The sequence below is a fragment of the Balaenoptera musculus genome, chromosome 14, assembly GCF_009873245.2.
Source record: "Balaenoptera musculus isolate JJ_BM4_2016_0621 chromosome 14, mBalMus1.pri.v3, whole genome shotgun sequence".
NCBI classification, from domain to species: Eukaryota; Metazoa; Chordata; class Mammalia; order Artiodactyla; family Balaenopteridae; genus Balaenoptera; species Balaenoptera musculus.
In genome coordinates this window covers 80,193,369-80,205,814 of record NC_045798.1, presented here as the reverse complement: position 1 = coordinate 80,205,814, position 12,446 = coordinate 80,193,369, and the positions used below count along the sequence as shown (strand labels likewise).

The following is a 12,446-nucleotide window of genomic DNA, read 5'->3' as shown; positions in this document are numbered from 1 at the left end:
ATTAAGCAAAAAGTTCTTCATGCTCTGTGCAAATAGTCCCCTCAGGCAGAGCTGCAGAGGTCTTAGTCCTCCAGTCCTGCCTTTCCCCCTGCCCTTGCCCAGAGGTAGAGGAGGGGTTAATCCTGAGATAATTGCAACCTGTCCTCTGGATGTACAGGTTCCATCCTTTCAGTGGGGCTAGGAGGTTAAAGGGAGACCTGGTCTTGGCCACACCTGCCTAGAGTGTCTACCACACAGAGCTCAGGGGGATGAAAAACACTAGCAGCCTGCCTTTCTCTGAGTAAAAACATAGCCCCAGAGCAGATGCTGTGGGGCAAAGGACCGCTGCCCCTGCCCGCATCTTCCAGGTTTTCATGTGCCCAGAGGGCAGTGTTCTGGGGAGAGCTATAGCAGCATCAGTGCGGTGTGAGGGTGGTGAAGCAGCATCTGTGACTCAAATGCCACAGATTCTCACTGTTCTTAGCATGGACTTTGGAGATTTTCTTCAATGAATGCTTCCTTATTTGCTGTATGCCATTAGGACAATTTCCAGAGATTTTAAATGATTGATTTTTAAATTGTTATTCCAGGGAGAGTTCCAGTAAGATGTACCAGGCTTCCTACTCCATCATTCCCTAGGTACCAACCTTTTCCCTACTCCCTGTCTGCCTCTTTTAGATAAATGCTAATACATTGACAAAACTGTCAGGGCTCGTCTGCTTATCGCACACCCACATTCCAGTTGGGTTGATTTTCACACAGAGGCCACAGAAAGCACTCTGCTCCTGAGGCCAAAACCTTTATTAGTTTATAATCTTTCTATAAATTTATTGGGAAAAGTTGAAATACAAATTTGCTCATTTTGAATTCATCATACTGAATGAAGTATGTCAGACAGAGAAAGAGAACTATCATATGGTATCGCTTATATGCGGAATCTAAAAAAATGATACAAATGAACTTATTTACAAAACAGAAACTGACTCACAGACTTAGAGAATGAACTTATGGTTACAAGGGGAAGGGGAGGGATAATTAGGGAGTTTGGGATTGACATGTACACACTGCCATATTTAAAATGGATAACCAGCAAGGACCTACTGTATAGCACAAGGAACTTTGCTCAATATTTTGTAACAACCTAAATGGGAAAAGAATGGATACATGTATATGTATAACTGAATCATTCTGCTGTACACCTGAAACTAACACAACATTGTTAATCAACTATACTCCAATATAAAATAAAAATTTTAAAAATAAATGAATAAGAAAATAAAAATAAGTTTAAAAAATGAAGTTCTGCTCTTGAAGTAGCTTAAATTTCTTCAAAATGATAACAAAAAATATTTCAAAAATGTATTATATAATAGAAAATACTGCTGTGTACCATTGTTATTGTACAACATAATATCATTCTGCACTGGATCAAACACACAAATGTAAAAGATTTTAATATTTCTCTAACTCTTCCTTAGATCATGCTTCCTTTTTAAGAAGGAAAAGAAATGCTTTACTTGTTCTTAATTAACTATAAGCAGTTCAAAAGCCAGACCTTAAGATTTTATAATCAATATCTTTCATAATATGTGAATCAAAGGAAAGTAAAAAGATTTGTTGAGAGGTTAGTTTGACGAAATCTGCATTCTGTCTATGAAAGCAGTCACTGTTGGTATTCTGCGCAGTAAGGCCTTATACTGTGTGTGTCCATGTGTGTCTGTACTACGTGTATTGATGTACTAATATGTAGAATAGATATCTTGTTATAACAAGTTGTATGCCTGCATTTATATTGGATATTTACACATATAGTTTAGATGTAGCTATATATCTAAATAGAGATTAAATCATCATATTTGTTATGTTAGTAAGTAGAAAAAGGATTTAGAGTTATTTTTATTCTTTGTTTTAATGAGACATCACACCTGGAAAAGGATAATAATGTCAGTTTAATCTCAGGTCAAAACTTTTATTTATTTACTTGTTTCAGCCTAAATCTATTTTAGTACTAAATAGTATCACTTCTCAGTCATTACAAGTCACATGAGGGTGATAGAAATATCTAGTGCATGCTACAACAGAGAAAGTAAAAGAAAGAGAGATTAAAGATATTAAAGAGTCAGAAGGGTTTTCCCCTTAAAATAAACAAAAAAACTCCCGTCCTGTATGTTGTCATAATATGTCCACGTTCAGTGCTACATGATGAAGGTAAATAGAAACAATGGATTATAATAAATCAAATTAGACAAATTCTCAAGTTGTATGCATGGCTACCCAAAAATGGACTCTATTTTTTGTGTGTTTTCTGAATAATTTTTTTTCATTATCTAGTTATTTTTTTCTTTGTTCCCAGTGTTAGATATTTATCAGCATTTCAAAGCGAAAATTGTAATGAAACAGTAATTAAAACCATCTGTTACTAGCAGAGGAAAAAAACAGATGGAAGGTTGGGACAAAGTAGCCCTGAAAAACACTATTATATAGAAAAATTCACTATGACAAGGAGGGGTAAGATGAAATTATTAAGATAAAGAAGGGTTATTCAATAAACAGGTTTGAGATGTTTGGTTAAAATTAGGGAAATGATAGATTTAGTATAAACCCTTCAGCATATTATAAAATAAAGAGCAGATGAATTAATTAATGTAAAAATATGACATCCATTACCACAAAATGATAAAATGGCCAAACATAAAGCTGAATATAAGTACTCAGAAAAAAGAAAAAATCTAAAATTGAGATAAATACAAGAAAATTTTAAAAAATAGAACAAATAAATCTGGGTCTATAAAAATAAAAGTCCTATTTTTCCTCTAATTTTTCCATGAGAGTAGCAATGACAAAACAGAGGAAAAATCTCAAATATATTCATTTTTCAATAAGCTTATAAGTAACAAGAAAAAAAGAAGACTAGTGAATATATAGGGAGAAAATTACTTAGTTTACTAAGGAAAAATTAGAAATTATACTAAGCATTTAAAATAATTTTGACTCAAAAATATTTCAAGATATTAAAATATAATCAAGGTGAAGTTCCATTTATTTGTTCTATTAACTAAGCAGTTATGTATAGTACAAAAATTATTATACCCAGTATTGATGTCTCTTTTACAATTTTATAAAATTATAGAATGTTTTAGAATATAAATATAGGAACATGCATGGAGTTTTAAAAAATAGTCTTTTCTTTCTGTAGAGTAGTTAATAACATGAAAATTGTTCAAAAGAGGGAAATTATTATGAATATTATTATTGTAGTATTAACTTTAATAATAAAATAATCAGTCATAAAGTAGGCATGTAGCCATTCAAATAAAAATTACAAATACCTATTAATTACATAATGGTAATGGTAATGATGTTAAAATATATAGGTATACTGTAATTAAAAGATACAAAAACCTAGGAAAGAAAAAAATGAAAGTGTGGTCTGGAAAATATTTTAAAATTCCTATTTAATTTAGTGGGTTTGGAAATTCTTGACACATTTTAGCAAATCAAATCCAGTAATATGTTAAAAGTATAATACATGATGACCAAATATGGCTTATTTCCAGAATGCAAGATTGATTTAACAGTCTTAAATTTAATTCAATATAATCTACCATATTGAGACTGAAAATATCTCAGAGATGCTTACACATCTATTTGAATACCTACAATTAAAATGATTGACTAGCAATTGTTTATGAAGATATGGGTCAAATGGAAAACTAATACACTGCTCATAGGAATGTAAAATGGTAAAACCATTTTGGAAAATAGTTTCCCACTTTCTTAAAATGTTAAACATATACCTACCATGTGGTCTAGCCATTACCCTCTAGCTATTTACCCAAAGAGATAAAAAGCACATGTCTGTACCTGCAGACAATGGAATGTTATTCAGTGCTGCAAATAAATGAGCAGTCATACCATGAAAGGAGATGGAGAAAACTTAAATGCATATTACTAACTGAAAGCAGCCAATTTGAAAAGGCTACATATTGTATGATTCCAATTATATGGCATTCTAAAAGAGACAAAACTATGGAGACAGTAAAAAGATCAGCACTTTCAAGGGGTTAGGGGAGAGGTTGGAATGAATTGGAGGAGCACAGAGGATATTTAGGGCAGTGAAACTACAGTGTATGAAATAATAATGTTGGATATATTTCATTGTATATTTGTCAAAATCCATAGACTGCACAACACCATGAGTGAACCCTAAGGTAAGCTGTGGACTTTGGGTGATTATGATGTACCAATGCATCAGTTGTAACTAATATACCACTCTGATGGGGGATGTTGATAATAGGAGAAGCTGTACATGTGTATGGGGAGGGTTTGTATGGGAAATCTATGTACCTTCCTCTCAATTTTGCTATGAACCAAAAACTGCTCTAAAAAAATAAACACACATCTCTACAAAGAGCTGTAGACAAATATTCATAGCAACTTTATTTGTAGTAACCCAAACTGGAAACAACACAAATATCTGTCAATAGGTGAATAGTTCTACGAATCCATAAAATGTAATACTACACAGCAATATGAATTATTGATAGATGCAACCAAATGTATGTATCTCAAAAATTATTCTGAGTGAATGAAGCTAATTGTTCCCCACCACCCCCAAAATAAATCTAATACGATTTTAGTCATATAAAATTCTAAGAAATACAAAAATAACCTGAAGTGAAATAAAGTAAATATTTGCTTGTTTGTGCCTGGGAATTGAGAGCTACTGAGAGGGATTACATTTAGGGCAAAAGGAAACTTGCAAGTGACTGATGATACATCCATTACCTTGATTGTGGTATCGTTCACCCTTGTCTGTGCATGTGTGTGTGTGTGTATACATTGTACATTTTAAATATATACAGTTTATTGCATGTCAATTATACCTTGGTTAAAAATAAAACAGAAGGTGTGGGACTGGGGATGAAATAGGTGAGGTACATTAATAGGTACAAACTTTTAGTTACAAAATAAATGAGTCATGGGGATGAAATGTACAGCATGAGAAATATAGTCAATCATATTTTCACATTTTGTATGGTGACAAATGGTAACTAGCCTCAGCATGGTGAACATTTTTTAATGTATAGAAATATTGAATCACTATGTTGTGCACCTGGAACTAACATAGTGTTGTAGGTCAATTATACTTCAATTAAAAAATATTTTAAATTTTTAACAATAAATAAAACAAAACAAAGCAAAAAGCAGTGAGGGACATAAGGACGTTTCCTTAATGTTCTCCAAGATCCTGAGCTTCCTCTCTGCCTAGAGACAGGTTATGGAGTTTACAATATTCCTCTTTTTCTGGTTCCCAAAATGGAAGTATCACTAGCCTTTGGTTTCACGATCTCAAAGTAAACTTGCTGTGCTCTGCGGAGTGTAAGGCTCTAGAGTTCTCTTGATTTTGCATAAGCCAGGTGACACAGAAGAAGGTTAGTAAATGATGAGAAAGCTTGGGAAAGTCTCACCACTGGCAAACCGAACATTAGTTCTCAAACAGGGGAAAACAAAAAAGTGTGGGAATGAGCCTTGGACTCCTTCCTCTTGCAATCCTATTCCTGCATATGAGGAAACTGCAAGTTGGACACTCATTATTTTAACTAATGTCACAGAAATTCTTAGAAAGGCAGCCGGGACTTGCAAGGAGAATTGGAAGTGGTTCCTTGTTAGTTAGGATGTGTTGCACACATCCTGCCCTGTGCACACTTGCGAGTGTCCTGAGAGAATGACTGCTACTAATTGTGCTGACACTGAAAATGCCATACCATGCCCTTCTACAGACAGGGCTGTAGGTTCTTGCCATCAGTGAAAAGGAATTGATGATGTTGAGTTGCATCAGAAAATAGAAGGGGTTGCAAGTCAGAAAGTGCCCGGAAAAAAGAAGTGAAAAACAAATGAAGGAATAGTTGGAGTTTTCGATACTGTGTCCAGAGGATAAATGAATGCTTCTTTGATGTGTTTGACCAAATGCCCTGAATGACAGTGATCAAGTTGAACCATCTCAAGTTCTGAAATCCTCTGACCCTTCTCTTTAATTTTCTGGCTCTTGAACTGATTCATCAGACTTTGGAAATTATAGATGGCTCTGCCAAGTGGAAATCTATAGACTGTGGTACAGCCCTAGATGTTACTAGAAAAATCACTGCCTTCTGAAGGACAAGCATTTGATGAAAAAGTTTGACATGGCTATCAGAGTCCCAGACTTCCTTTCTCTTTTACTTAATAATAGTTCCTGGGGAAGCATCAAGATCTTGGGAAAGCTATACTTATATTCCAGGGATCCTGCAGTAAAGGGGGCATATACCCACCCTATTCTCCCCCCAAAGCATAGTAAGACTGTGGGTGTAACCCAACTATTTGGCATTCAATATAATTTTATTTAAAATAATTTATTCAGAATCAGTGTTCTGAAAGCATGTGTATTTTTCCATATTTGAAAAAATTGAGCCAAGAAGAAATATTTCATTACATAACTAACAGCAAAAGTCTATTAAAAGTGTCACTTTCTTTGATCTTGTATTTATTATCACTGCACTGATAATTGTGAACTATATGAGATTTTAAAGGTGTAACATGGGAATTCTCACAAATTAGCTTTTGCTGTTATTAGTGGCTCAAGAGCTTTCCAATTGTATTTCTCATACACTCAAAGTGAAATCATTGCTTATTTCAATAACATGATTTAGTAATATCTCATGATTGTTTTATCAATTTTTAAAAAATTGTTCCTGTAAAATTGAATATTGGTCAGACCTTTATGGTTAATTATAAGCTTTAATTTCTTGACAACTTAAAGAATTAAAATAATATCATGCTTTCCTTAAATTCTTTGAAATTGAATTTATCATCTATAAACACATTTGTAGAATGTGTGAATCTCTGACATAAGGATATGTGTAAATAATGTTATGCATACAGTTATATGGTAAAATAACAATAAAAATTAAACATATTTCACACTTAAAGATTGGTTCCAACACATGAATTTTAACATTGATCTACTACAAATTAATAAAGTCCACAGTAGATTTAGATAAAATCTAAATTGTTTTAACTGGACAAAATAATCTAAACTTCATGTAATAAGAAAACATTATTATATGAAATATTTGAAAAATGAATAGAAACATCTGATCATTTTTCCACTTTAGAATATGAATTTCCTGTTTAAATAACTGAATATATTTCTTATTTTGAGAGATTAAGTTTTCATTTTCTTTGTGGATTATGTAGAGAAATTATAAAAGGATACAAGAGGATTTTTCCGTCTTACTGCTATCATAGACCCAACTAGTCAAACATTTAATAGACAGATATAAATAACAACAAAAAGAGACAAAATGTTTTTTTTAATTACCAGAAACAAATAGGCTCTAGGAAGACAATGCAGAACAGTCAAAACCTCAACCACTCAATCACTATGCACCCATGTCCTAGCTGTCCAGGACAACTGCCCATAAGATTCACAGCAAATGGAGCAGCTGGACAGTGTATCTATCATTCCTCTATTATGTAGGTATCCCTCTCTGTTAAGCCAACAAATTGACGACGCTGCATTAAAAAAATCAATCAATAAATAAAAACTAAGAGAACAAGTTTTGGTAAGTCACCAAATTTTTTTTCTGCCTCTTGACATCAGGCTTTCGCTTAAGTACAGGTAAAGTGTCAGCATTTAGCTTCCTACATGTAAATTTAATAACTGTATGTTTGAGTAGAAAAGAGATAATTTGTTATTTAGTATTTAATAAATTCCCATCCTACTATATAGAACACAAATATATATAGGAAAAAAACCTCTGATGTCAGAAGTTTATATAAATGATAATGTAAATAAATCTATTATGAGGCAGAGAGAGAAGAAGAAAGCTGTATAGAAAAGAAGTAGAAATTGTGATAATAAATGAGGAATATGTATACAATGTGTTTATGTATTTATACATATATGAATATGTATAAATATATCTTAAATATATATAATCAATAATGAAAAATTAAAGCTCTGAGAATATATTTCATTCTGTCCACTGATTAGAATAACACCTCTTCTTGTGATTTAAAATATAATTCAAATACACCCTCATGACTATAAATTTATTTTATTTTAAACATTTTTAAAATAAATCACAAAATTATTTTATGAGACAGTATGCCATCCTAAGCCACCATTTAGTGACTTAGCCCTGTGATTTGTATATTTAATATCACAAAATATTGGATGAAAACCTAGCATGGTCTTGAGTGAGTTACCCAGAAATTTAATTTCTATATTCTATTTGAATAGTGTTGCTTGCTGCTTTCGTCTGTAGCAATTCCCTAGAAGAGTTTTTTTTTTTGGAATAAATAAGAATTTTTTTAAAGGATGCTGAAAATTATTTCCAAAGAGGAAAAACAAATATTAAAGGAGTTTAGTTACTCCCATTGAATTTTTAGGCATGAAAAATCCAAGGGGTATTTTGGGAAGACAGCCAATATCTGTAATAAAGAAAATGGGAATAATTAAATAGAAGAAAGACCTATTAAACGATGAATTTTATGAATGACCTACATAAATACACCGTAGCATTCTAAGAGCACAGTTAAATTCTTGGGTTTTATACTATTTCTGATGATCGTCTTCTCTCTTGATAAACAAAAGTTGATAATATAATGTTTAGCTTTTGACAGTGGGATTCCACATAGCTGGATTTCATGTATTATAATAACATGAAAATTTAGCAGAAGCTCATCAATATAACTGCGACTCTGTGATAGAATACATCTTCTTCTTAATTACACTTACCACGAGCTGCGCTTTAAGTCAGCAAAGCAATTGCCGCAAATCTATTTCTAAGGCTGCATTGTTTTGAGCCTCTGTTCCTGTGTTCACGTTGATAACTGTGCCGCCTGAGAACAGGAAGTCCTCCTCCTCTGCTGCTGCTTGGAATTGCTCTAATTTGTTCTGGTAATGGGTGCCAGATGTCAGAGTATAAAAGAAAGCTGGACCAGGCAAAAAGATTGCCGTTCTGACCTTCTATTGAATCCCAGAGCTCTTACCCTCTTTTGTCTTCTGTGAAAATCAAATATTCACAAACATACTGAACGAAGTGGGACAGGCAGCTTCCCTCCTGTGGAAGCTGTCACAGCAGAAGAGAGATGACTGCTTGGCACTACCCTGGAAGGGCAACATCTGCCAAAGTTCTCCAAGCTGTCTTGTGGGGTAGAGGGGGAGGCAGAAGGAAATAGAAAGGAGAGGAAAAAAATGAACCCGTATCATCCACATCCACAGAGGCATCTCCTGTGTAATGACTGCTACTTTTTCAAAATTGCATTCTCCCCAACTGGGTCTTTGGCATCTCCTTTTAGTAAAGATGAAGAATAGGTCTGAGGTTTTGTTTTCCTTTGCCTTTTATTTTTCAGTAACTACAGGGCTAAAATGTCTCTGCTTGTATAATGCATATCTAATTTATTGCATTTGTCACTCCATTTGTCTTGGTCAAAGAGGTTTAAATCTGAAGAAGTCTCTGTAGAGTAAATCAAAGTGAATATAGTCAGATATCTGCTGCCGTTGATAAGAGTATAAACTGGCGATAAAGTCGATCAACTAGTACAGGATTTACATGTCTGAGCATTTAAATCACATTTTTTTAAACTGATTTTCTACAGGTTCACAGGGTTCCATGCGACTCATTTTCTATTTTTAATGAAGTTTATATTCCCCAAATTTTCAAATGGTTGTATTTTTGCTGTAAATGGAGGATTTTTGTTTCCAAGGACTGTTCCTACAGAAGGTGTCTTTGTTTTCTTTTGTAAAAGTGTAGTTGGAGGATAGAAATACCATCCTTTATTGAGGGAAAAGCATTTTGTTTTCTCAGGGAAAGTAGGGAACGATAGAAAAAAAGCAATTAACTATTCTGTTTAACAACTTTGTCATCCAAGCAGCACATAATAAGATTTGAAAATTCAGATAAATATCTAAAATTATTTTAGAATTCTAGTTATTCACTATTCGCCTAACAGAGCTGGGGATGCTAAAGTTTAAAATCAGTAAGAAACGTGACACTTATTCAAGGGTCACTGTACCAATAAAACAACTCTGCTGGCACAGCATACGTCCTTATAATTAAGCTGGTCACAGTTTCTGTTTATCTCCTCCTTAATTTCTTTCCCCCAAAATGTCAGAAGATTCAAGTATATCTTAGTTTTTCTTGAGATTTTTAGTAATTTTATAATGTGTTTTTAATTTTTTCTACAGTAACTTGCTCTATTTAAGATTTTTTGAGAAAAACAGATATTTAAGAATTAAGCTCTAAATAAAGACACCAAAAGCCTCTGGAAAACGCAGTTATACTTTTTGGTATCCCTCATTTCTGATCATTGATAATGTGTTTATAGATGTTAACTTACTTAGTCAGTGTACCCCACAGTATCCAGAAGCATATTCTTTAGTTTGTCCAGAACTATCCCTGTAAAAAACTAAGCCATGTACAGGAGAGCATGATGGGGTGACAGGGCTCTCTCAGGACAGGGGCAGAAGCAAAAGCAGTTCTCAATGGCCAGGGTTCTTCCTTATGCCAGTGTGTAACTTGTTTGACCTCTTTGATACTCATTTTCTCATCTTTAAAAGAGGATTAATATTTCCTATCGTGTAAACATTCAATGTGATATATTTGAGAAAGCACCTGGAGCACATCAGATGCTCTAAAAATTTTTATTGGAAAATATATTGTTGTATTTCAATGAATTAGATTAGCAATCTCAGACCATTAACTGGATTTGTACTATTAATTTTGTAGATTTTATAAAGGTTTTACTGGCTGTAAGTGTTATATATATATAATTACTTATGAAAAATTACACAGTGTTACACCATTTCTTGATTTCTCTTAAGGCATGTTTGATGGACCACACCTAAATGTCCATACCCAGAGCCCACATTGCCTCTTTGGAATGCAATCATGCAACTATGAGAGTCCTTCCAATTTGACAGCAGACAGAGCTTTCTAGACCCAAATATGTTAATCATTCTAGCAATAAGGGAAGATCAGCTGAAATAAAGTAACCCTATGCTGTTTCTTATAGGCTCTGGTTTGGACTAGTCTATTCTTCCTGACTCATCTGCACAAACACCACAGCATTAAGGGACTGACTGTTCCCCATTCCCTGGTCTTCGGGCTTTGGCAGTACTAGGTGTTGATTGAGCACCTGGTGTTCATCACCCTGTATTTTAAATTTATCCATTAACTTGACTCTGAGGAGATAATTACTCTAATCATCCTCTCCCGTCAGAGGCCTTGCTGTTCCAGGTTTCACTAACTGCAACAAAAATGACCCACTTCCAGTAGCCCTAACGTTTGCTTTTATAAAGAGAATATCCATATATTAGTTATGATTTTACTATTTCCCTCCTTTTTCTTTCCCATGAACAATCAGTTCTGCTGGGAACAAGAGAACCAGAGGAAAAGAACTGACTCACTACAATAAATTTATTAGAACTTAATAACTATATTTGGAGACATGACGTAGATCTTTAGGGCTGTTTACACATAATGTCATGCATAGGTTTATACAAATACTCAGGAGAGTAATTTCACTTGATAGTATCCTGGGTAATTTTTTAAATGACATAGGTCATTATGGTAAGGAAGCATTTGGGAGATGGCAGAAGATCTTTCATTTAGAAAGAGTACATTTATTTATTGCCTGCCTTACTCTCCAGGTGCTATTTAACTCAAATAGAAATCCTAAAATGGAAATTCTGACTAGAAAATATCAACCATTATTCCTCTTCCCTCTCTCCTTATAGTCCTTTACCTCTCAGTTAATTGAAAAACAGAGAGTGAATATGGAACATGAGCAGTAAAAATAGCTGATACATGGAATTATGCCTGCATAACACTGACAAACACACAGGAGTTTCTTCTGCTTCAACCTGCTCTGGTGAAGTACAGAAAAATCAACCATTAACATTGATTCCTGAGTTCTAAAAAAAAGATGAGGATACTTTTAAAAGTATAATCACTCAAAACTGAAACATGTACCATATTATGTGTCTAAGAACTGTCTAATTCAGGATTCTTTTCTTATTAATTATGTACATACAAGAAGGCATAGGTACAGATAAATAATGTGATGGAAATTAGCTGTTCATACACAAAATCCTGGGTAGTGGAATGAACAGTGAGCTTTGGATTCTGGGTTCAGCTATAAAAACCACTAAGCATATACTCTTGAACACATTGTTTAAAGTCTCTGGTCAAAATTTCTTCATATGAAAAATGAGAATGTTAATAACCATGCTACCTTTCTCACAGAATTTGTTAGTATCAATGTACACAATTAATGCCAAAACTTTTAAAAATTTTAAAATAATGTGTTTAGTTTCTATGACAATAGTAGTTTTACACAGGGGGATACTTTATTTGTGGATAAGATTGAGATAATGCATCTAATTGTCAACTAATTTACAATTAAAAATGTGATAGGGA

At 33.5% G+C, this 12,446-nt stretch overlaps 1 protein-coding gene across 1 annotated transcript in view; it reads left to right on the top strand.

Moving 5' to 3' along the window:
- The window catches only part of CDH19 (cadherin 19), a 211,143-nt gene that overhangs the window by 77,255 nt on the left and 121,442 nt on the right, over positions 1–12,446 (top strand). The window lies entirely within an intron of this gene.